Consider the following 24,783-nt stretch of genomic DNA (forward strand, 5'->3'; position numbering starts at 1 on the left):
GAAACCAAAGAACTTTCATAAAACACTAAGTTACCTCAATGGGGATATGAATATCCCCAACAATAAGCATTTCATATTTCTTTTGACAGTAGGTAAAGGTAGTTGAAAGCTTCCAATAGTGATTGTCGAAGATTTTTCAATAACATTAATACCATTCACTTGGAATTGTTTCTTCGAAAAGTGCATCGTATGTTCATTACCATTTATATGAAAGGTGATCTTGCTTTTATTGCAATCAATAACAGCTCCTGCAGTATTCAAGAAGGGTCTACCAAGGATAATCGACATGTTGTCGTCGTCGGGCATCTCAAGTATAACAAAGTCAGTCAAAATAGTAACATTAGCAACAACAACATCAGGCACATCCTCACAAATACTGATAGGTATGGTAGTTGACTTATTAGCCATTTGCAAAGATATTTCAGTGGGTGTGAGTTTATTCAAATCAAGTCTTTTATATAAAGAGAAAGGCATAACACTAACACCACCTCCGAAATCACATAAAGCTGTTTTTCACATAATTTCTTTTTATGGAGCAAGGTATAGTTGGTATTCTCGGATCTCCATGTTTTTTAGATACTCCATCTTTAAAAGTATAATTAGCAAGCATGGTGGAGATTTCAGCTTTCGGTATTTTTCTCTTATTGGTGATGATGTCTTTCATGTACTTTACATAAGGAGGCATTTTAAGGATATCAGTCAAGCGAGTACGCAAAAAGACTGGCCTCGGCTTCACCAAATCATTCAAATTATTCATCATCTTTCTTTTTAGTTGACTTAGGTGGAAAGGGCATAGGTTTTTGAACCCACGGTTCTCTTTTCTTACCGTGTTTTCTAGCAACAAAGTCTCTTTCATCATATCTTTTATTCTTGGGTTGTGCGTTATCAAGATCAACTGCAGGTTCTATCTCAGCATCATTGTCTAGTTCCTTATAATTAGTCTAAGTATCCTGATGAATCTCATCATTATCTTTTTCATTATCAAAACGTGAGTGTTCACTACCATATTGAGTTTAAGCATCAGAGATAGAGACTGCACTATCATCATCAGGAGGTTTTTCTACTTCAGGTTCACTAGAGGCATGCAAAGTCCTATCATTTTTATTCTTCTTTTTCTTTTTAGAAGGACTATGTGCATCAGGGGTGACTTTTTGAGAGTCTTGTTCAATTCATTTTGGGTGTCCATCAGGATAAAGTGCTTCCTGAGTCATCCTACCTCCTCGAGACATCTATTTATATATAAAAAGTACTTAATGGCCTCATCAGATAAAAGAGAAATAAGCTAGAAAATCCCACAATAATTAGGAATATTCGACCATTAGTTTAATAGATCGGAAAACCACAACCGCTAGATTAATTATAATTATTGAGATGAAGAAATTACCCACCAATGCCATGGAAGATAAAGTCCAAACTAATTTTACCTCTCTGTTTGGATCAAAGGCTGCCTCAACATCGTAGGAATTTTCCTATCAGCCGCCAGTCGCCTCGACACGATCCTACCGGGAAGACAACCCAGGAATTTCCATCGAGATCAACCCTAGGTACGTGTTTGCCAATTTCTATCCGGGCTCTTCAGCGGTGCAATCATCATGGCTAGCTAAGGATTGATTTTATTCTGTTTCCTAGGTATGTGTTTTTCTAGCCGGTGTGGAAGATCAGTCCAGTTGTTTCTTGTACATGCATGTCCAGTCGGACGCCAGTAAACATGGATCGAAGATCAATCCAGCTACTTGTTGATGGATCGATTAGCTTCAATGGGTTTCCACTAGCCGATTAGCTTCAATGGGTTTCCACTGGACAAACATTTACATGCACGTCGCTCTTATGTGCATGCGAGTCCATCCAATTGAGATCTATATATGCTTTGCCAGTTTGATTCGGTTCTTTACAAATGGTATTTTTTTTCTTTTGAGAAAATCTCTTTAGATAGCTGTCACCGGCCAAAAGAACTATGTGCAAAGTTACTATTCTCAACATAGATTAATGGAAAGTTGCATCTACATATACAGTGTAACTTACAATTAAAGCATCGCAACCAAGGGGTTGAGAAACAAACAGATAATTTGATATTTTACTGCCAAAACACCAAGGGAACAAAGTCTAACTTAGATTGATTTGTTGTCCTAGGCCGGCGGCAGCTACCTCGAGTAATTAGGGCGAGGCGATATTGCGAGAAGGTAATGTTGTGATTTATGAACTCTGGCAATCACGTTAGCAATGGTGCCAGGGCAATGAAACTAGTTCTACAAGCTAGCATCAAGTCAGTTTCAGCATGCCCCACAAGTCGGATCCCACCTTCAGAGCCCACTTTCGTCATCGTCTTCCTCCAGCGATCGGCACTTGGACATCACCTTCCTCCGATAGTTGCAAGTGCCCCAGTTTTCTCTGTTGACTCTCCTCGACTGTTATCGGCTCCGTCAAGCAATCACACCACCTCCAGCAAGTATCATGTGCATCAAATTATCTCCAGTATGTATCACCTGCACTAAGTTAGATAATTTGCACAGTTCCTCTATATGGCATTGATAAATTCGTTACTGATCATGGATCAATGAATTGGGTTGCTTACCATGATAAAACCAATTGATGAAGTACAGAAGAACAAACGGACAGGCAGATAGCAAACTTCAAACATCTGCAAGATGCAAGTCCTTTTTCTATTGTAAGTTATTTCAATTATGTAAGCAATTTCAAAATTATGTATGACTTTTTACATTACTTTTACATGGTCAAATTCTTTCACTAGTGAGAAGGTAGGGATCACTATACGGGGAAATATTTTAGCAAATATGGTAAATGGAAGTTTGGCACAAAAAACAGTCATGTCTGTCACTTCCAATTTAATTCAAGTATCAAAGGTGAGAACTTTAAACTATTTTTGCAATACCTCCAAATCCAATGTTTTTAATCGTTTATCCATAACTATGGTGATTATTGGACTCAATAAATGCATGTATAGTTACTGTCAAAAAGAAGGTGATTTTAAGAAAGACTACACCGAAACTTTACACATGTCAAAATTCTTACCAACAAGAAATTTAAAAGAGTACCTGCAAAAATAAGTTACACATGTCAAAACTTTACATTTTAATTTTAAGAAAAACAAATGTCCAATTTTATATTTTAAACTATATGGTATTCTACCTTACCTTACTCGAAGGACAGGACAAAAATCATGATCATTTTTGCATTGGTGGTACCAATGACATGGTACTCTAAGCTAAGAAAGAAGGTTCTTTTCTTTTTATGTTTGAACGGATATGCACCAGCAGCTTGGTGCTACAATCCCACATATGCATCTATCAACACATTTAGTTTTCTATTAAAGCTAGCTTAGCAGGGGAAATATATTATCCCTACTCCTAATGGATGAGTTGGTTGAATAGTATCCATGGTTTATTTTCGTCCCACCACTTTCGCCTGTTTTTTTTTCGTGTGCGTCGTCTGTACCCAAGTCAATAACCATGTGCATCACGCTGGATCGGATCAAGCGTCGCCCCTTCCGCCCACCTCACGTTCCTCTCTTCCAATGGAGCACCGCCGCCGCCGCCGCGTCCCCCATCTCACACGCAGGACTAGCTTGCTGCCCTCCACTGGTCGCTGCCACTCGCACCTCAACTCGGTCACCGCCAGCCTCCCCCTCCACTACATCGCCCCGTCCCGACGCTCGCCCATCTCCAATGCCCGCCCCTCCACTTGATTGACATCGGCAACGACTGCTGCTCACCATGCGCGGATCTGGCCTTCGCATAGTACTCGTGTGAACAACATCTCCACTTCTACACCTCTACCCAACCCTCTACTGGGCTAGCCACGAAGGGCCAACGCCTCATCGAGGATGCCACGAAGAGGACGTTGGGACAGCTCCTATCCAGGGTCGCGACCGCCATGCCGGGGGCGAAGGGTGAGGCCGAGTTCGATGAGGAGGCGTGGACACGAGGCCTAACTATCTACTATAAATTGGCTTTCCCACTGTCACTGTGAGATTGGATTGTTGTTCCCTTTTGTGCACATGATTGTTCCACTTGTGATTTATCATATATGAATTGCTCCTTGGCATCCTTTTGATCCAGCGTGATTTCTTCCTTCTTCTCATCTTGTTAACTACTGGTTGTGTTTGTTCTCTCGCGAAAAGCCAGGACTTGGAGTTGCCTGCGATGGTGGAGCTCGGCATGTTGGCAGATCTGACCGGACTGGTGAGCCCTCTGCCCACACTTGTTGAGGTCACCCTGCTTTGTGCCATGCTCGGTAACTCACCCTCGCTGATGGGGATGTTATGCACAAAATGCTGATGAAGTTGTGTACTGATTCAATGAACTAAATTTTAATTAGTTGATGGTGAACATATTTGTAGACAGGATGAGGCCTGAAGATGGTAAAATCTGACTGGGCACTTCAAATAATCGGCACCATTCCTGCCTTCAAAGAAGGTTGTTCTTACGTAGAATCAAGCAGCACATACAAGGTGAGCACAACAATTCAGTTATTCTATTTAATATATGTGACGTTGAATTACCTCCAGTTAAAGGTCTTTCAGTAAAGGCAGATGATGCTTCAAATACTCTTAATTCTCATAGGTTTGTTATATTTTTTCACGTAAATGAGGTGTTGCAACTAGGTCAACTCTGCAAGAGCTTGGGATATTTGAGGGAACTTCGAATCCATTAACTAAATTAGGATCTTCATATTCCGCCTTAGTTCTACAAAAATGAGTTATGCTCTAGTGTTTAGTCTGGAAAGCTCTGCCATAAGAAGTGTTATTCATCATTGCAAAATATTGATATTTCTGACAGTGTTTAACGCTCCGCATATACAGTTTTTGGATTTTGCGTGAATGATACTTTCTAAATATTTATGACCATTCCAGCATTCTAATAGGTATAGTATTTTGTACGTCTTCCGTAGTTGCTCAATTGGAGCTTGTAAACTGTATTTGCACATTTTTCTCCTCCTCTACGAATGTCTCACTGACCCCTCTTTTTTGATCTCAAAATTCAGATGAAACTTATTTTTAAAATCAGTACATCTGGTCTGTGTCCGTAGCTAGCTGATGGTTGATGACTGTGCATTCATATTGTTTATGTAGTTACTGAAAGGTCCTTTTAATGCATACTTTACATTGAGCTGATACCTGATAGACAAGGTAAAGTCTAGCACGTAATCATAGTAATTCATGAGGATACATGCAAAACCAGTATGCTCATAGGTCCTAACATTTTTTGTGATGCTTTTACTTGCTAAATAAATAAACTCTCTACATCTCTGTACTACATGAGATATTTGATTGAGAAGTCAAATATCGTCTGATAACCATTGAAACAACATATGCATTGATTTGTTAAACATAATGGAACACATGAAATGTATATACGGGCATGCCCTTATGTGAAATTGTATTAAATTGCTTTGATGCTAATGCATGACATTTGATACTTGACAACCTTGGATATTTACTGAGATAAAAGAACATAGGGACTGGGATATCACATCTGGTGAGAGATTGAGTATTCTAAAAGATTTTATGCGTTTCGGTCTCGAACACTCGGGCTCTGACACCAAAGGTGAGTCCTCTCATCTCTGAGAGTATGTAGAAATCGTGACATTTTCTTTGTCATTTTTTCATGGGGAGGGTGTGATTATTGAAAACTCATGTTGGGTGTGATATTGTACAACAAGGAAGAAGCTTTTCACTAGTTGAAGACAGAAGGTCTAGCCTGTCTCACCGTGATGTAGAATTGGTGTTTAATGGGGCATTACCAAGCTTTGAATAAAAACTAATTTTGCTTTCTTGGCAAGGACTCTCGGAGGGAAGGAGCTTCATGTTGTGAACATTGTTATTTTCAATACATAACTTTTTGTTGGTTAGCTGACATTTTTTGATAAAGAAATAGTCTAATGTTGTTTATGATGCATGAGTTACTTTTAGTGGAGCTGATCCGTTAAGAGTATTTGTGAAGGCTTTGGAGTTGGCAATCTGAGCAGCCTGTATGATAAATGGAAGTGTGTGCGTTCATCCAAAGCATTCACAGAACAAATCTTCATTTTGGCTACTGCAGAGTGCAGAGAACGAAATCTTTTACCTGATTAATTGGTATGTTTGCTACACCTAGTCTCCTATTTTATGTTTGAGTTTGCAAAGCATCGTCAGTCAGCTTACACTTTTTTAACCTGGTGATTAAATTTTCTTGCTTGGTTAAACTAATTGCGCATATGAGTACCATTGCCAGTCTTTATTAGTTCAGTTTTTTTCCGGTTGAGTATAAAGTTTCAGGTCGGAAGATTGTTCTTCACTATATAACAATATTAGTGACAGTGAGTGCTTACCTCTCTTTTAGTAAGCTCAGTTTTGCAGATACATAATTTGATGCATAGCTTCACTTGGACTCTAGCCTATATGATCGTATTCAGTGACCAGAAGATACGAGAGAATACAACATGTTATGTGCCCATATCCGCTTGAAGAGGATATAAAACATGATATGTCACATAGTTGCGGACACCATCCAATTTGTTACATAGATTTCTATTTCTTTATTTATTTTGTAGTTTTATTTTTGTACTGTTATATAAAGAAGGAATGTGCATTGTAGGAGGTTTGCTACATGCTACATATGTCTTATTAACTGGCAGTTAGTCAGCTTCTATTCCAGTGCTGAGAAATGGCACAATTATCTCATGCCATTTCATGGGAGCAGCAGAAGTGGCATAGATGCAATGGTGTGAAGCAAAAAACTATTCAGTTCCATAAATATGCACTTCCCAAGTTCCTTATGCAAATGAAATGGCACACTTTTTCTTATGCCCTCATATAGTGTGAAAATTGAAGATTAAAGAGTGAACGATAGCATGATATAACTCAAGTTCATTGTAGGTAAATCTTCTGCCATATGTATGTGCATATCCCTTTTTAACATTGATTTCATATGATGTATTCTATGTCAACAATCCATGTTGCTATTAATAGTTATTTTTATCTATGGTTTGCAGTTGTAAAAAATTCGTACGGGAGCAAGTATTGCGATCACAATTACAGACAAGATTCCTAAGTGCTTGACAATGTGAGTGCTCGAGGTAAACTTGTGATGTAATCTTTTCAATAGTTCCTTCAAGTTAATCATATATTATTACTAAAAGTGCATTAAGTCGACTAGAGGGGGGTGAATAGGCGATTTTTACAAATTCGTCACAGAGGAATTTCAAAGTGATGAAATTCCTAAGTCACGAGCAACTTAGCAGCGGAATAAGTACTCAGATGCAAGCATAACAGAACAGTGGCACAGACATCATGATGAAATGATAACAGGCACAGAGTACAAGAAGCGTAAACACAGGATAAGCAGGTTGAAGACAAACTGACTGAAGAAATTGAACTGAGGAAATTGAGAAAATCTTCAGTCAAAGTCTCCAAACAGTAACAATCAGGTACAGCAACACAGTAATGAGGAAATGGAAGGGTTGAGAAAATAGAACCAGTTAGCTCTGTGAAGACAATGATTTGGTAGACCAATTCCAACTGCTGTTACAGTTGTACGACTAGTTGGAGCGGCTACGTCTTTAAACCTGAGGACACACAGTCCTCACCGTATTCTCCTTGAGCTAAGGTCACACAGACCTCGCCCAATCACTCGTGGTAAGTCTTCAGGTGACTTCCAAACCTTCACAAACTCGGTCGCTCGGCAATCCAGAATTTCCTCTTGGATGCTCTAGACCATGATGCCTAACCGTCTGCAAGATGCACAGTCTTCAAAGGTAACAAGTGTCGGTTCCACACAGGAACAATCTCTTCAGTGATGCTCAATCACTTTGGGTTTGTAGGTGTTTGGGTTTGGGTTTTCCTCACTTGATGATTTTCGCTCAAAGTCCTCAGAGGATGAGATGCTCTCAATGACAAGTGTCAGTTTCTCTCGGAGCAGCCAACCAACTAGTGGTCGTAGGGGCGACTATTTATAGCCTAGGGAGCAGTCCGACATAATAAGACATAAATGGCCTTCAATGATATGACTGTTAGGTGGATAAGATATATTGGGACAGCTGGCGCATAGCACAGCAACGGTCGGAAATTTGGGTATCAAATTCTTCGGCGCTATCATGTTCCTCACTGGTAGGCAATCCGCACTGGCGAATTCCTAACTCCTCAGCCAGAACAAATTCCTCAGAGAACAGAAGAACTTCGTCTGTGTCACTGAAGAAATCGATTGAACTGTATGAGATTTCCAATGGCTTGACTCGAAGGGATTGGTAGGTGTAGGATTTTGAGATGAGCATCACTTGGAAACTTTTCCTAGTTTTACCTCAAACCTTGAATCGCTTGAATCGCTTGAATCCACTTAGGCTCCAGAAATGCCTCATCTACTTTGGTGGGCTCTGTGATCGAGACAAAAGCAAAGTGCCACAAAAGCTAGATAAATGTAAAGCCTTTGAGCGTGTGAGAGGACCTGGTGCATTGATGTCGTTGATGATTTTCTCGATCTGCACTTCATTTGCAACGCGAGGATGAGCGGGTTGGCGATGTTGAGTTGGCTCAACATTTTCTTCAGAGCCATTTTCTTCAGGTGTCCCAGCTTGTTGTTCTTCATGTTCTGGAATGACTTCTTCAGCAGATTCTTCAGTAGGTATGACATCCTCAGTAGCCTTGAACTTGGTGGTTTCCTCAGGTGACTTTTCATCTAACACAGGAGGTAAGTGCTCTCTTTGCGAGCAATTAGTTTCATCAAATCGCACATCTACAGTTTCAACAACCTTGTGATGAACGGTGTTGAAGACTCTGTAGGTGTGCGAGTCCTTTCCGTAACCAAGCATAAAACCTTCATGTGCTTTCGGTGCAAATTTAGAATTGTGATGAGGATCTCTAATCCAACATTTAGCACCGAAGACTTTGAAATAACTCACATTGGGTTTCTTGTTAGTGAGGAGTTTGTATGAGGTCTTTTTGAAGAATTTGTGAAGATATACCATGTTGATGATGTGGCACGCAATATCAATTGCCTCAATCTAGAAGTGACGAGGCGTCTTATATTCATCGAGCCTAGTGCAAGCCATCTCAACAAGAGTCTTGTTCTTGTGCTCCACGACGCCATTCTGCTGAGGAGTGTAAGGAGCAGATAACTCATGAGTAATACCAAGTTCATCAAGATAGTCATCAAGACCAGTATTCTTGAACTCGGTCCCATTGTCACTTCTGATGTGCTTGATCTTCACACCAAAGTTGGTTGAAGCCCTTGAGGAAAATCGTTTGAAGACTTCCTGCACTTCATGTTTGTAAGTGACGATATGCAACCATATATAATGAGAATAGTCATCAACAATAACAAAGCCATATAAAGATGCTTCATTGGTGAATGAGGAATAATGATTGGGGTCAAAGAGATCCATGTGAAGCAATTCAAATGGACGAGTGGTAGTCATGATAGTCTTTGAGGGATGCTTGGCCTTGGTCATCTTTCCAGCTTCACAAGCTCCGCACAGGTCATCCTTGAGGAATTTGACATCCTCGATGCCAATGACATGCTTCTTCTTCGCGTGAGTGTGCAAGTTCCTCATGCCAGCATGACCAAGTCGTCGACGCCATAGCCAGCCTTCTGAAGCTTTTGCAAGTAGACATGTAGCGGGTTGTGGTCCTGTAGAGAAATCAACAATGTACAATTCTCCTCTCCTAAAGCCTTCGAAGACTTTCGAATTGTCAGCTTCCATGATCACAACACAACGATACTTGCCGAAGACAACAACCATATCAAGATCACAAAGCATTGAGACAGACATGAGGTTGAAACCTAAGGACTCGACAAGCATGACTTTGTCCATGTGTCGATCCTTTGAGATCGCAACCTTACCTAGACCCAATACCTTGCTTTTGCCTTTGTCAGCGTAGGTGATATGCTTCAGATGCGATGGAGATAAAGCAGTGTCCATCAATAAGTTCCGATCACCAGTCATGTGATTTGTACATCCACTATCGAGGACCCACTTAGTGGCTTTGGGTTGATCATCCTCCAGATGATTAGTGCATCGTACGAACTCATATACTTCATCAGTGAAGAATATGACATCATATTCATCGGATCAATTTCATCAAGCAATAGAACAGATAAAACAATATGAGGACGTGAGAAATGAAAATTCATTTCTTTATGATTAGCTTGCGTCCTTTCAAGCATATTCAGGTCTCCAGCAAATTCTTTAGACGGTTAAGTTCGTCTGGAGACCTGACCCTGCATGAGAGATTAGTTCTTTTTCTTCACCACCCACATCTGGAGGGGTGGCGAAGAGTTCACCATTCTGCGAGCTCCATAAGAGAAAGGTGGCATAAATGCTAATCCACTTCGTTTCACATAAGAGGGGTTAGGGTAAGCATATGAATAAGCAGAGAAATTCTTCGAGGACTTATGAACATAATGATTTGAAGAATAATGCACATATTCATAACCCTTTGTCTTTCCCTATGAGACATAAGTGTTAGCATGATGATGTTCATATGAGGACTTTGAGCCATATGAGGAATTTGATCCACGTGAGGAATGTGGTCCATATGAGGACTTGGATCCATATGAAGACTTTGGTCCATATGAAGAATTTGATCTAGGTTCCTATTCTTCACAGGTGGTGTCATGATGACATTCACCTGAAGACTTTCATGGCACCTTTTGGGAACCCAGATTTTCTTCATAGGGGGACCGTTCCTGCAGTTAGTGCCATATCTATCAAATACTTCACCATTCTGATTTTTTAACAATTTATAATTGGAGTCAAATGACTCATCATAAGAATATGAAGATTCACATGTAAAACCAGATAAAGTAGATGGATCTACGGGAGGTCCCTTTGTAGCAACCCATGAGGTTTTGTGATACTGCTCAGGTTTCCAGTAGGTCCCATCAGCATTGAGTTTCCTCTCAAAGGCAATACCCTCTTTCCTAGGGTTCCTATTGAGGATCTGCTTTTTAAGCACATCACAAAATGCCTGATTCTCTTTGAGGCTTTTGTACATGCATGTCACATACAATTCCTTCAGCCCTGCATAGTCAGTGATACTAGTAGCATCCTCAGTTGAGCAATTTGTGATAGCAGAAACAATTGAAGAATTTGCAGCTGATCTTCATAACTCATCCTTAGCTTCTGAAGATCTTGCTTTCTTTGAAGAAATTCATAAGAAAGCTTCTCATGATCAGATAAGAGAGTGTTATGATGACTTTGAAGGTTGCCAAACTTAGACTAAAGTCTCTGAAGATTTTCATTCAAAGTTTTAATGCGATCCATTTCTTCACCCAACAAATCATCGCTCTCATCTAGCATGTTTTGAACTTTTTCCAAAGCTCTTTGTTGTTTAGTGGCAAGGGAAGCAAGTTTGGTATAGTTGGGTCCAAATTCAAAACCAGACTCATCATCACTAGACTCAGATAGGTAGCATTCAGTTACCTTGGCACCTTTCGCCATAAGGCATGTTGCAGAGGATGAAGATTCTGGTTTGAAAGTCATCACCTTGAGTGATTCCTTGAAATCCTCAAACCAGGGATCATGACGAGTTCGATGACCTTCATTGACCTCAGAGAGTCAGTCCTAGATAAGCTTCGCGTGGCAGAGGTGCATAATGTTCCTGAACTGATTTTGAGACACACAGGAGCAGATGATGTCCTTCGCCGTGAGGTTTAGCAGAGTGTACTTTCGAATGTCATCAGCCTCTGCCATCTTGCATAGATCGGTAAGACCAATCTGAGTGACAGTCCATAGTTCGCTATTCATCGCCATGAGGCGCTTCTTCATCATGGCCTTCCACTTGGGATAATCATGACCTTCAAAGATCGGACATGACACAGTCTTCATTCCTACGGTCGACATAACTAAAACTGCATGCAGTTAAACCAAAATCACACAGAACAAGGGAGTACCTTGCTCTGATACCAATTGAAAGTGCGTTAAGTCGACTAGAAGGGGGTGAATAGGCAATTTTTACAAATTCTTCACTGGGGAATTTCACAGTGAGGAAATTCCTAAGTCACGAACAACTTAGCAGCGACATAATTACTCAGATGCAAGCATAACAGAACAATGGCACAGACGTCATGATGAAATGATAATAGGCACAGAGTACAAGAAGCGTAAACACAGGATAAGCGGGCTGAAAACAAACTGACTGAAGAAATTGAACTGGGGAAATTGAGAAAATCTTCAGTGAAAGTCTTCAAACAGTAACGATCAGGTACAACAACACAGTAATGAGGAAATAGAAGGGTTGAGGAAATAGAACCAGTTAGCTCGGTGAAGACAATGATTTGGTAGACCCGTTCCAACTACTATGACATATGTATGTCTGGTTGGAGCGGCTAGGTATTTAAACCTGAGGACACAAAGTCCCGGACGCACAGTCCTCACCGTATTATCCTTGAGCTAAGGTCACACAGACTTCACCCAATCACTCATGGTAAGTCTTCAGGTGACTTCCAAACCTTCACAAACTAGGTCACTCGGCAATCCACAATTTCCTCTTGGATGCTCTAGACCATGATGCCTAACCATCTGGAAGATGCACAGTCTTCAAAGGTAACAAGCGTCAGTTCCACACAAGAACAATCTCTTCAATGATGCTCAATCACTTTGGGTTTGTAGGTGTTTGGGTTTGGGTTTTCCACACTTGATGATTTTCGCTCAAAGTCCTCGGAGGATAGGATGCTCTCAATGACAAGTGTCAGTTTCTCTCGGAGCAGCCAACCAGCTAGTGGTTGTAGGGGGCGGCTATTTATGGCCTAGGGAACGGCCCAACATGATAAGACATAAATGCCCTTCAATGATATGAACGTTAGGTGGATAAGATATTCTGGGACAGCTGGCATAATACTGCAACAGTCAGAAATTTTGCTATAAAATTCCTGAGGGCTATCATGTTCCTCGCTGGTAGGCAATCCGCACTGGCGAATTCCTAACTCCTCAGTCAGAAAAAATTCCTCAGGCAACAGAAGAACTTCGTCTCTGTCAGTGAAGAAATCAACTTAACTGTATGAGATTTCCAATGGCTTCACTCGAAGGGATTGGTAGGTGTAGGATTTTGAGATGAGCATCACTTGGAAACTTTTCCTTAGTTTTACCTCGACCCCCTTTAACAGTATGATGTTTCCTATGACTCAAGAAAAAAAGAAAATGAAACTACTAAAACAAAAGTCTTCACGCTTCATGTTCCTCGGACGAATATCAAGTCTTCAAGGTCAAACCAATTTCTTCACTTTCAAAGTCTTCAGTTGAAGACATTCATTTTTAGGGGTCGACTTTCTCTTTAAATATCAAACTCCTCATAGACTTATAGACCTGTGTACACTCATCAACACATTAGTCCCTTACCTATAAGTCTTTAATACACCAAAATCACTAAGGGGCACTAGATGCACTTACAGTTACAGTAGTTTCTTCTCCTTTATATTAAGACAATCTGCTTATGGGAGATATAACTTCATGCAGACCTATGACTTCGAATAAATTTGACCTATGGGTGACATGAACATCTGCGGTAAGAACGACAATGTGATGCTCATGGAAGTTGAGGTCAAGGAAGTGAATACACCGATGATGCATCAATAGATGTATAAATTGTGCTTGCATGAGCATATTGTGGTAACAACGGGGAGGTGATCAAGAGCATCAACAACCTCTTTACCGGGATCTTTCTCGCCGCAACTAAAAACAACAGTTATTACCAGCTTGTGGGGTAGCTCCTGGGGCGTTGGAACCTTGTTGAGAAGAAGAACAAACTGTTAATGGAGTTGTTCAACGAGGACGAGAGGAGCGGCCACAGCAAGGATCAAAAGAAGGCAGAGTTCGACTCCACTAGCTGCCAACTCCGACGGGGGGAGGAGAAGAAAAAAAGGATTGATTTAATGGTGAAAGAAACTTGAAAGCTTGTATTAACTATTAAATTATATGTGCCCCCGTTGCAACACACGTTAGATTAGTACACTGTCATATTTTCAGAAAATTGCAGAACTAGCGATACACCTGTCTCACAAATATTACGCCGATTGTTCAGTACTTTTTTCCAAGCATTCAGCTTTTGACTTCTTAGAAGAGAGTGCAGAGGAATGAATATTTAGTGATGGTGGCTAGGCATTGTGAGGTTGTTGAGGGGAGGGGGCATTTCTTGTATTTCTAGCACACTTTCTTGTTTTTCATGTATTTATAGACAATTCTTTTCAATACTATGATTGCCACTCTAGCTGTGTGCCTCACTGAACTATGAGTATTATCCTCTTTGATTGGAGCAGAATTGTCGTACAAAAAAAATTTATAGGTGATATTCGTTGTTTCTCCTCTTAACTATGTATATGGAACAATGGATCGCACATATTCCTGGAAGCTAGATTCTCTTCACATTTATGCATAGTCTTGCTGGGATGCAGTTTTAGTAAGAAGATATATTTCTTTCCATTTATGTATTCTTGCTTGGAGAGAAAAAAAGCCTGATAATAGGCATTTTTATATAAGTTTTTTTTTGCAAAATGGAACATAAACTAACTATCGTTTTTGTTTTCTTACTTGTAGCGCAAAATGTGAGAGCTTATATACTCACATAAAACAAGTAGGTGTTATGAATTCCATCAGTGTTGATGTTGTATGTCTAATTATTGTTGCCGTAGATGTCATCTATAAACAACAAAATTATTTTTCAACTTTTTCTTGAGTTAACTGTTAATGAGCACGGGAGCTCGGACGATGCCATACCATAGCTTATGCCACCTCATTATGATGCGCTATTTGTTTGTTTTTTGAATTTTCAAACGCGCGCACGGGGGAGGGGGGTCCCCTACCTTAATATGTTGATCAAAGTGGGCTACTTGTTTTACATAGATCCATAGAACCATTCAATTCTTCTACTATTCATGCTAGCTGCAAGTGGTGTTCTAGCATCTGCAGACCTTTATTTGTTGAAATAATGAAATAGCTTTCTATCATTACAGTTTTACATGAATCGGTGATGTCTAATTCAAATAGTATGTTTGTAGAGAACCAAGTGCCCTAACCAACACTATAAAGAGATCATGTGAAAGTGGTATTTGAGCAACAATAAACCTGTGTCATACATTTTGTCTTGTACCTAATATCTCCGATCATTGTTGTTTTTTATGTTAAAGTTTATCTGTATTGCATTATGATGGTCCATGTAAACATACTTGGACGAGTTGCCAACCCAATAAGAAGTTTGCTTTGTTTTTGTTGCTACCGCCTACTTTTTAAGCATTCGATGGGGATGACTAATGTAGTCATTTTACCTTCTTACTAAAATAGAAAAGAAAAAACAATCAATAGTATTTGCTTGCTTTAAGTCATCAAATACTTTTCGTTGTGATCTATAATTCATTTTTTTATTGAGTGCATGTTGAGGTAGCATTATCTTTTTATCTAGAAAGTTTGCTATAGGCATGTAGTGAATTACATCTGAAGGCGTTTTGCCACCCATGTGCCTTGTTGCTCACCTACCATGACGCACAGGCTCACTCCGAATACGAGTTAGTGGATTCATGATAAGAGTGAGGGTTGAGAGTGAGTGGGATGTGGGTTGGGGTTGGTCAAATGTGGTAAATTGCATTTCAGTAGAGATGGTTTTGTGGCAAATTGCATGAGCGAGTGCTCCATATTTTTTTCATCAAGTCATATAATTTTTTGGTTAGGATATAATGGTAAATGCATTGGTTGGTTCCTTCAAGAGTTAATAACGGACACAGTGGCGTATCAGTTGCATGCCCAACAACGGACATCATATTTTTGTTTCCTAGTAATGAACGACATTCAACTATATGTTACAACATGTCAATGGCTCAGGAGACATTGGATCTACCTTCTTCGCTCGAAAGGCATTACGGGTGGTGCACACCTCCTCCCGTTTGATGGCGACGGCGGATCGACACGAACACTGGGGAAGGGTATCATGACGTAGAGCGGGGCTGTTGGCGGGGGACTCCTGTCCATGGGGAAGTACAGTGTCAAGGAGATAGGGTGCCATGCCAAAGGTGCGGTGGGCGTCATCTAATTTTGAAGGAGAGGGCTCTAGCGAGAAATGTCCCGCTATGATAGAAAAGCGAGAGAGAATTGGAGGGTGACATGAAAATGGAAGAGTGCGTCGTAGGGCGGGTTTTTTGTGTTGGGACTGCATGTTGGTGATAACATGTCAGATAGGCCGGTAAACACATTTCTCTCCTACATATGGGCTAAATTGATGGAGCCTGCACATGCTTGGCTCTATGAGAGAGAAATGAGTTTCAACCTTGAAGACAACCTTAATTTTTTATTTTATTTATATGCATTGTAGTCCGTAGCAATGCACGGGCATTCTACTAGTTAACATTCAAATTTTAGTGAGAATGGATTCAAAATCTAAAAGAAAAAACGAAAAAGAAAAGGACAGAATGCAAAAATAAGAGAAAAAATCAACACAAGACATGAGGATTAGGAAACCACTCGAAGGAACACAGGCTAGGACGACGCATTAGCAAGTGCTAAACTACAAACTTTAATCCCGTTGGCTGCACTTACACAAATATATTCTAGATATTCTATATACTTGGAAGTAATCTGCATTAGCATACAATTGTGTTTACTTTAAGAGTCCATGACAACATGGTTTTAAATTATTATGTGTGCATGCAGACTTATCCAGTTTGGAGACACTCAATGTTTAGTCGTGCTCATCTTAACATTTAATTATGCAAATTATATTGATATTACACCGTCCTTTCTCATATGTACTTATATTTTTTCAATCTCGCAAAGAATTGAAAAAGGAAGCTTTTGTTTATGACGACAATAGAATCGAAAAAGAGGCATACTCAGTAGGTAATGTAGATTCGTAACAGGTCTGATCCACATACCCATTCCTGAAGATCACCAGGTCCTTATGATAGACCCGCGCCTCTTCAACCTGGATTTTCACCTAAATATTAGGACAAACACTCATAGAAACAACAAATGAATGAGACCAAAGAATTAGCTATCTAAAGAAGAGGTCAAAATATATTAGAGAAAGGAATAAAGTTACTAATAAACAAATAAAATGGTTTTTTAAAGGGGGGCATGCTATTAATGTCACACCCTGATTTTCATGCCACTACACTTAAGCTAATAATCATGATAAAATATGGTTTAACAAAAACTTTAAGTGTTTTGGACTGTGCTTGATTGGATTTTTGTCCGCTATTTGCAATTGCAAGTGCTCTAAAAATCAAATAAATTCTCCAACTCTTATACTCCTTCTCCTTGATCCAAAACCTTGCCCAATGACCATGCCATGTGTGTAGGACATAATAGTATTTTCTTACAAAAATAAGTTGGCCGAAAAGTATTTTCTAAATTAGGTTTTCCCAAACTCCCTGAATTGAGACTTGAACTACAAGTACTTAATTTAGGGCATGAAAAATCTTTTAAAAAAATATATTTGACTCCTATTAGATATAGGACGCCCAGAAAACACAAAAATATTATTTTAAAAGTTGTTTTGCTATTTTATTTAAAGGCTTTCTAGTAAGGCCAAAAATGGTCTTTAATAGGTTAAAATTATTTTAATGTTTCAAAAATATTTGAGAAAATTTTGGGAAGCTCACTGGACACATATTTTCCATATATATGAGTTTCAACACATGGTCATGTTCAAAATATTGGACAAAACCCTCCCAAACCATTTCTGTATATTTCAAGCATTTGAAATATTTCTGTATGAAATATTGTCAAATAAATCCAAGAAAACTCTAGCATGTCACATATGCCTAATGTGATGAACTTGGAAAGTTTCATTCCCATCCAAATAGTTTTGGTACACAAAAGTTCCCCAAAACCCTCTCTGTCCAGAACCAAGTTTGAACAATTCTACATTGCCAATTGCCTCCTTTTGATTCATATTTTTGTGGACGTGTTCAAATCCTAAAATGATGAGACCACACCAAGTGGTGCATCAAGGAGAAAATATTTGCATGACTAAATCTTGGAAAATCCATTTTGTTGATTTCTAGGGTTTGCCAAAGTTACATTGGCAACTTTCTCCAAATGGGCTCAAATCTAGTGATCAACCTCATTTATATATACCATTTGATCCTATTAATTCTGTCAAGTGGAATCCATTTGCTTGCCGAAAACTCTATCGAACACCTTCTGCCACATTTTTGTGATCACTGTTTGGAGCCCCAAATGAATTCCCCTTTAGTTCAAATTTTTACCAGAGCTCACCCTAGTCACCTCCTACCTCCAGTAACTTTCCCCTCGCCATTTCTCAATTATTGTTGGGAAAAACCTCCAATATTCCTCTCTGGACAGCCATGGCAGCATCTCTTTCCTCCCTCTATTTTTATTTCCTACCTCTCCTTTAGTACCTAAGCTACCCTAGGGCATCTCCATATGCCCCAGCAGCTAGTAGATAAGGCGGGACACACCCAGAGTGGGTGGGAATGCCGTGGCATGCCAAATGGGCGCTCTGGAGCGCGCTACAGTGTGCTCCCGCACTGTAGATGCGTCCTGCCCAAGGCTTCCGACCACCTCGAGCCTCCCCCACGCGCCAGTCGATGCTCCTCGACGTCCGCAACACGCCACACCCCTGTCCCCCTTCTCTTTCTTCCTCCTGCTGCCTCCTCCACACGCGCCCCAACCGCCTGAGAGCTCCAATGGGCGAGCTCACACGCGCGAAGCCTCTAGCACCTCCCTGCTCTCCCTATTCCTTTCCCTTGGCCTAGGCCACGCCTACAAACACCATGGACAAGGCACTGGGTGCAAGTTCAGCCCCTGGCATTGCATTGGCCGCGGCCGTGGACGCCGCCCACGGTGCGCCATGGCCCCGCCTTATACAGCCACCCCAGGTCCCTCTACCCTCTCGGTTCATTCCCTCATCCCCCAGCGACCTCCTCGAGCAGCCTACTCCTCCTCCCGCACCTTCCTTCTCCTCCTACCACCGCACGGCCGCCACTTCAGCTCGCTCAAATTCAAGCAACACCGAGCTCACCTCCGTCCCTTTCCTCCACCCAAATACTCCCCGTGGTCCGGCGACCCTCCTCACCTCCTCGAACCGTTGCAGGGATGCACGAATGCCAAGAGCCACGGATAGCCGACGACCTCCCCCGCCACCGTCAAAGATGCGGTCACGTCGGCCCCCTCCGGCGGTAGTGACCTGCACCAGCAGATGCGCCGCTCCGCGCTGAGCTCGCCCATAGGCGGAGCGCCGCGGGAGACAGCCGGAGGCGCCGGCTATCGCCGGACGAGCGCCGGCGTGCGCTCTGCCTCGAGCGGGAGGTTGAGGATGACCGCCCCGCCAGCTGGCAGGGGGCCCGCTCGTCAGCGGCAGAGGCGACCGAGCCGGCCCACCAGTCGGGTTAAGTTGAAACGGCTTCAGGACGATCCGCTAGCCCCGCTGGGTGGCGCCCTCTCGTAGTGCGCCTTCGGCGTCACCTCCTCCCTCGCGCAGCTGAGCCACTAGGCCGAGCCTAGTAGGCACTGTTTAGCTGGGCGTCGCCCAGTGCGCTTTATAAGGTTGAATTCTTTTCTTCCTTTTTCTTTTTCATAAATATTGTAAAATTCCTAGATAATTCAAATGGACTCCATATTTGATGATTCAAATTTCTATAAGTTCATAAATTCATGATCTATCACATGGTGAAATTTGCACATTTTCCATAAAGATTTTCTTCACAAACATTTATCAAATCTTGTTTTTCTATTTCTGTGATGAACTTTAGAAAATCACAGAGAGCACACTTTTTACCCAAATTCCATTTTTCAAATTCCTAGATACTTCTAAGTTCATAACTTAGTCTTTGCACATTTTTCCCAATACTTTACATGCCACATGAAATATTGGTCCATTTCTCCATATATTGACAACTCTCCAAATTCATAGAAAAATCACTTTAACTCAAAATCCAGTGACACCAACTCCTAGGTGCTTCTAAAATCATCCTTTGTTAAATGGTTGCCTCTACACATTTTTCAAAATAATGTTTCTGTACACTTCTTGCAAATCCATTAATCCCTTGATTCCATCGGATTGAAATGTTCAGAAATATCCGCTGATCCAAATCCAATGAAACCCTGGTTATTTTTCATATAACCAGAAAAGTCCTAGAAAAGTCAACTTCGTATTTTTAGAGCACTTTTATGTTTGCCTTATTGTGTTGCTTATTGTGTTTGTTTCCGACGTTAGTTGACGAAGTAGACGGAATACTTGGAGCTAGGCCAGAGATATTTGAAGACCTCGAAGACTTTGTTAAAACAGGCAAGCATCCCTTTGACCATGATGAACCATTTTACATCATAATGGCATTTTTGTTGTTTCATCGAGTGCGTGATATATCTTGAATGGCAACCTTCTAGGTTTGCCTTCGTTGCATATCCCGTTGATACTTGCATTGTTCAAGACTCTATCCTTGTTTAGAGTTGTGTTGGTGGGTTGTAGAAATGTGCTATAGTAGTTGGCTATGCAAATGGGTCAGAGTGATGCATGGAAAGAAACAAGTGTGGTTTGACATACTTGGTGGAGAAGTAGTGTACCGAGGCTCGATGAAAGTGTTGTTTACATAGACGGATTAGATTTAAGATTTGTTGACCGACCCAACCAAACATGTGCAACCACTCTACCCTTATATGGGAAAGGGCATTATTGATTACCTAGGCCGATACTAGCATGGTGCCCGCATTACTAGTGACGGGGGTGACACGAGGCCACTCTCGGGACGGGGTCGTGCTTGGATAGGTGGCCATGACTGTTTTCACAGGGCACCGGACACACCGTTGTTACCCCGTGCCAGTGGTATGTGATGAATATGGGAGCAAGGCTCCACAATTTTAAGATGTGAAATGTTGGGCACGGGGGTTACTACCAATCGAGTGGAATCTATGTTAGTGTCGTCTAGGAAAAGATAGTGATCGGGTGCTTACCCCGGGTACTTGAGGTACAACGGGTCGTGGATGACACAGAAGTTCCCCGGATCTTGTGGGTAAAGTGTGCAACCTCTGCAGAGTGTCAAACTATTCGAATAGCCGTGTCCACGGTCAAGGACAGTTGGGTGGTGCTGCTTAGACTATGTCCATATGTTTCTGACAAACAACACGGTTAGGTAATATTGTTGATATGATTCGTGAGGAAGTCACGATGAGCTTGAGCATGAGTTCATAACTCTTTCTCGAAGTTGATGTCTGTAACCTCCTGATACTTGTTACAAATGCATTCATGTCCTTGAAAAATGTTGATCATACTTGCATGAAAAAAACTAGCTTTCCGCAAAAATGCCAATTTAGCAGTAGAGCCTTGCATAATTTTTCTGTTATCACACTTGGGTTGCTTGCGAGTATATTCAAAGTACTCATTGGCTTGCCACGGGTTATTTTATTGGCCAGGCATAAAAGAACAGGATATGATGAAGAATACTTTGGTGATGAACATGCGAGCTAGGACGCTTCCCAGTCAGAATGCCTGTAGGGTTAAGGAAGATGGCATGGGTCCAAGTTGTCGACGAAGATTTCTGCTGCGATGATATACTCAAGACTTGGCCATAATGTACCTACTTGTGTAAGACGGGTTGTATGGATGTAAGGGCGTGTTCGGGAGCCCTCCAAATCCTGGCTCCTTCGGCTCCAACTCTGGAGTTTGACCGAACGCTCCAGCTCCTGGAGTATAGCGAGAGAAGCTGGCGGCGAGCGCAGTGTAGAAAACAAGGATTCAGGGAGCTGGACAAACCGAGCTCCCAGAAAAAGAGAAGATGGAGTTGATGGATATTACCAGCCCCTGCCACCGCCAAGTGAGTTCCTAACGTACCGGTTCGCTCGCCAAGTGAGTTCCTCACGTACCGATTCGCTAGCCGACCGGGCCTATGGGCCATCCCCAGGCCAAGTACACTAAACGAGGCCAGCCCAAACAAACAGGATGCTGGCTCTAGGTTTTGGTGCACCGAACAGATCGCTGGCTCCAGAATTTCACATGAGAAGCTGGCGCTCGGAAGCTGGCGGTGGAGTTCAGGATTTTGCGGCCACGGAGGAGTACACGAACACGCCCTAAGACTCTTGTTATTTAGCTTCTGTGTGTTCAGTGAGCATTGATCTCTGGGATCACTGTACACGTGCATTCGGTGATCACGACTTATGACTCGGGGTCCCCACAATTAACCTATTGAATAGCAGTATCCACGGATTTTAGGATTGCTGGAATCTCCATTGTATCGCGGTACTAAATGGCTCAGATAGTAAAACTCGGTAGGGCTTTACACATATTGTGCTTCACCGCATGAAACATGGAGATCTAGAACCAATTTCACTTAACTAATTATACATTATAAATTTGTAATCTATGGTGCCATCATCAATTGTCTCTTTGGGAATTTACAATATAAGAGGGGTTCATGCACTCAGGGCAAGGACATGTATACAGTACTCAATACAAACCAAAGGATTTGGCCAGACAGAAATAAAGATTTATTAAATGTGGCGCTACTTGCATACATATGAACTTGATGGGTATTGGGTTGAATGTTCGCCGGGGTAGAGGCCATGTCCATCGCCATGAACTAGACGGATGCTACCGGCCTTTTATATAAGAATAAATACGTGGAAAAATAGTACACTACAAACTATCTTCAAAATAATAACTGACTTATCTATGCTAAAAGATATGATAGGACGGATATGGTCTACTACTCTGCATAATTACTGGAAACATGCATCAACATTTGATGGAAATAGTTCAATAATGCCAAACATCAACACTCTATATCATCTGATATTTCAAGCTTATTACAAAGTACAATTCAACGGTGAGAGGATCCTAGCATCGTTATATATTATATGTAGCAATTAGACCTAATTTTACTATTCAATTATTAAAACATAAAGACAATATTTATTTCCTTAATTTGATGAAAATTAATGGGCGTAGGGGGTCGAACACTACCGATTCCAGTCCCGAGCTCGAAAAAAGTGGAGGGGACATAAACTAATTAACATTTTTCCTTAAGCTGGGTTAGGCGTCCAGAACTTACTATCTTCATTTGGTACGTGGACAAGAAGTCAATCTGGACGAAAATCACACCAAGTATGCATGTAGTACAAAAAACAGAAATGGTAACATTTGTCACTAACAAGCAGTACCTTAAAGTATATTGCAGGTGGAAGAATGCAATGCCGAAGCCGGGCTGCTACTATCGAGGATGAAGATGATGCGTCGGGTGCCTCGCTTGGGAACAGCAACGACGCCTGCAGCTCGGCGGTTGGGGACGGATAACACTCCCAGGACCCCCAAAATTGTGAAGGAGCTAAGGGAACAAGATCCACTCCTTCATCGCCTCCATGGACGCTGACGTGAAAGGCACCGTCGAGTTCGATGACCTCTCATCCTCCATCACGCAGTTGCTATTAGGGCCCTGCTACGTGTTCACCGGCCGGGAGATCGACGAGGCAGGCTGGGAGCCAAACCAAGCATCATCCCAACCACGAGGTGCGTGTGGTTAGTACCACAAAGTAGCAAACCGAGGGGAGACTCGGGCTTATCCTGAGATGCAGTGGATCCAATCTGGCTCAGCCTTTTGCTCCTTTCCATGGCCGGGAGCTCCGAAAAGACAAGAAGACTAGAGAAAGAAGCAAATGAATACGTGCTGATAGTGTGGAGTAGGTGAGAAGATAGTTGATTTCGGTCTGCTTCTGGTCATCTGGTGTAGTACGTGTTTTAAATTAACTCAATCAATGTCCATGAAATAATAATAAAAGCTACTCCCTCCTTTCATGTACGTTTTTCGAGGTTGCCTTTCACTATTGATATATTAGCAATACATGAGATGTATAATATGAAAATTATATCATTAGAAGCTTTTTCCATGTACGAATTTGATGGTGTGGGCATCTCCAAAGCCGATCCGCAAATGACTCCGGTATACACTACAAAAAAATACACTTCCGTGATGATACGTCTTTTTCACAGTAGGTCGCGTTTTTTGTCATGCATGTACATCCATGACGATTTTATGACAGAATCAAGATAGTCATACCTGTGCTGTCGTAGAAGTGTTCCATGACATTACAAAAATTATCATCCCGGAAGTGTCCACTTCCATGACGATAAATCGCGCGTCACATAAGTGCTTTCGTCAAGGGTGACCGACACGTGGCATCCACCGTAACGGAACGCCGTTAAGCTATCGGGTCGGGTTTTGGATCCGATAACCCGTTAACAGCCCTGACCAATGGGGATTTTCCACGTGTAAAATCGTCATTGGCTGGAGGAAACACGTGTCGGCTCACCGTTGGGACAGATGTCATCCGCTCATTGGACCGAAGGCGCCTATGATACGGCGACACGTGGCACGGCCCAACAGAGGCCCATTCATGTGAAAAGGCCGGCCCGTTTGACTTGGTCAGAATGTGGCGGGCCGGCCCACGGAAAGCCTGTTAACGGCCTGTTCGCATATAGCCCATTTACAGCCCGCTAACCCAGGGTCCGTTACGCCCTATCCGAATTAGGCCCAGTAGGGTCATCTGGGCCGTCCAATATGATTCAGCCCGTTTTAACTTTCGGCCCATGTGTGGCCCATGACTTCTTTCGGCCCATATGAGGACCTTTGTAACTCTTAGCCCATTAACGGCCCGTGGTGAAACTGGCCCGTAATGAACAGTGTATCACTTTATACCCATGAACGGCCCGTTACTCCATTTGGCCGTTTCCAGCCTAAGTTATCTTTCGGCCTTCTCAGGGCCCATTGATTCTTGGGCTCATTTGCAGCATTCGGTTACATACGGCCCGTTACTGTCATTTTCTGCTTGTGGGCCAAATTCAGCCCCTCGTTACGG

The 24,783-nt window shown here is 41.8% G+C and overlaps 2 long non-coding RNA genes across 4 annotated transcripts; one reads left to right on the forward strand and one right to left on the reverse strand.

Annotated features, from left to right (window-relative positions):
* Nucleotides 1-1,934: 1,934 nt before the first annotated feature.
* Nucleotides 1,935-23,736, reverse strand: LOC123096994 (uncharacterized). The gene is made up of 4 exons (XR_006446841.1): nucleotides 23,092-23,736; nucleotides 16,848-16,897; nucleotides 3,031-3,053; nucleotides 1,935-2,638 (listed from the first exon to the last, which is right to left on the reverse strand). It is a non-coding gene; the product is annotated as an uncharacterized lncRNA (long non-coding RNA).
* On the forward strand, nucleotides 5,381-14,014 carry LOC123096995 (uncharacterized). Of its 3 annotated transcripts, XR_006446844.1 has the most exons (5): nucleotides 5,381-5,564; nucleotides 5,961-6,094; nucleotides 6,594-6,874; nucleotides 6,991-7,061; nucleotides 13,447-14,014. It is a non-coding gene; the product is annotated as an uncharacterized lncRNA (long non-coding RNA). The 3 variants fall into 3 exon arrangements; XR_006446843.1 differs by having other exon boundaries at nucleotides 5,381-6,094; nucleotides 6,991-7,074; XR_006446842.1 differs by having other exon boundaries at nucleotides 5,381-6,094.
* Nucleotides 23,737-24,783: the final 1,047 nt, after the last annotated feature.

Source organism: Triticum aestivum, chromosome 4D, assembly GCF_018294505.1.
Source record: "Triticum aestivum cultivar Chinese Spring chromosome 4D, IWGSC CS RefSeq v2.1, whole genome shotgun sequence".
Taxonomy (NCBI): domain Eukaryota; kingdom Viridiplantae; phylum Streptophyta; class Magnoliopsida; order Poales; family Poaceae; genus Triticum; species Triticum aestivum.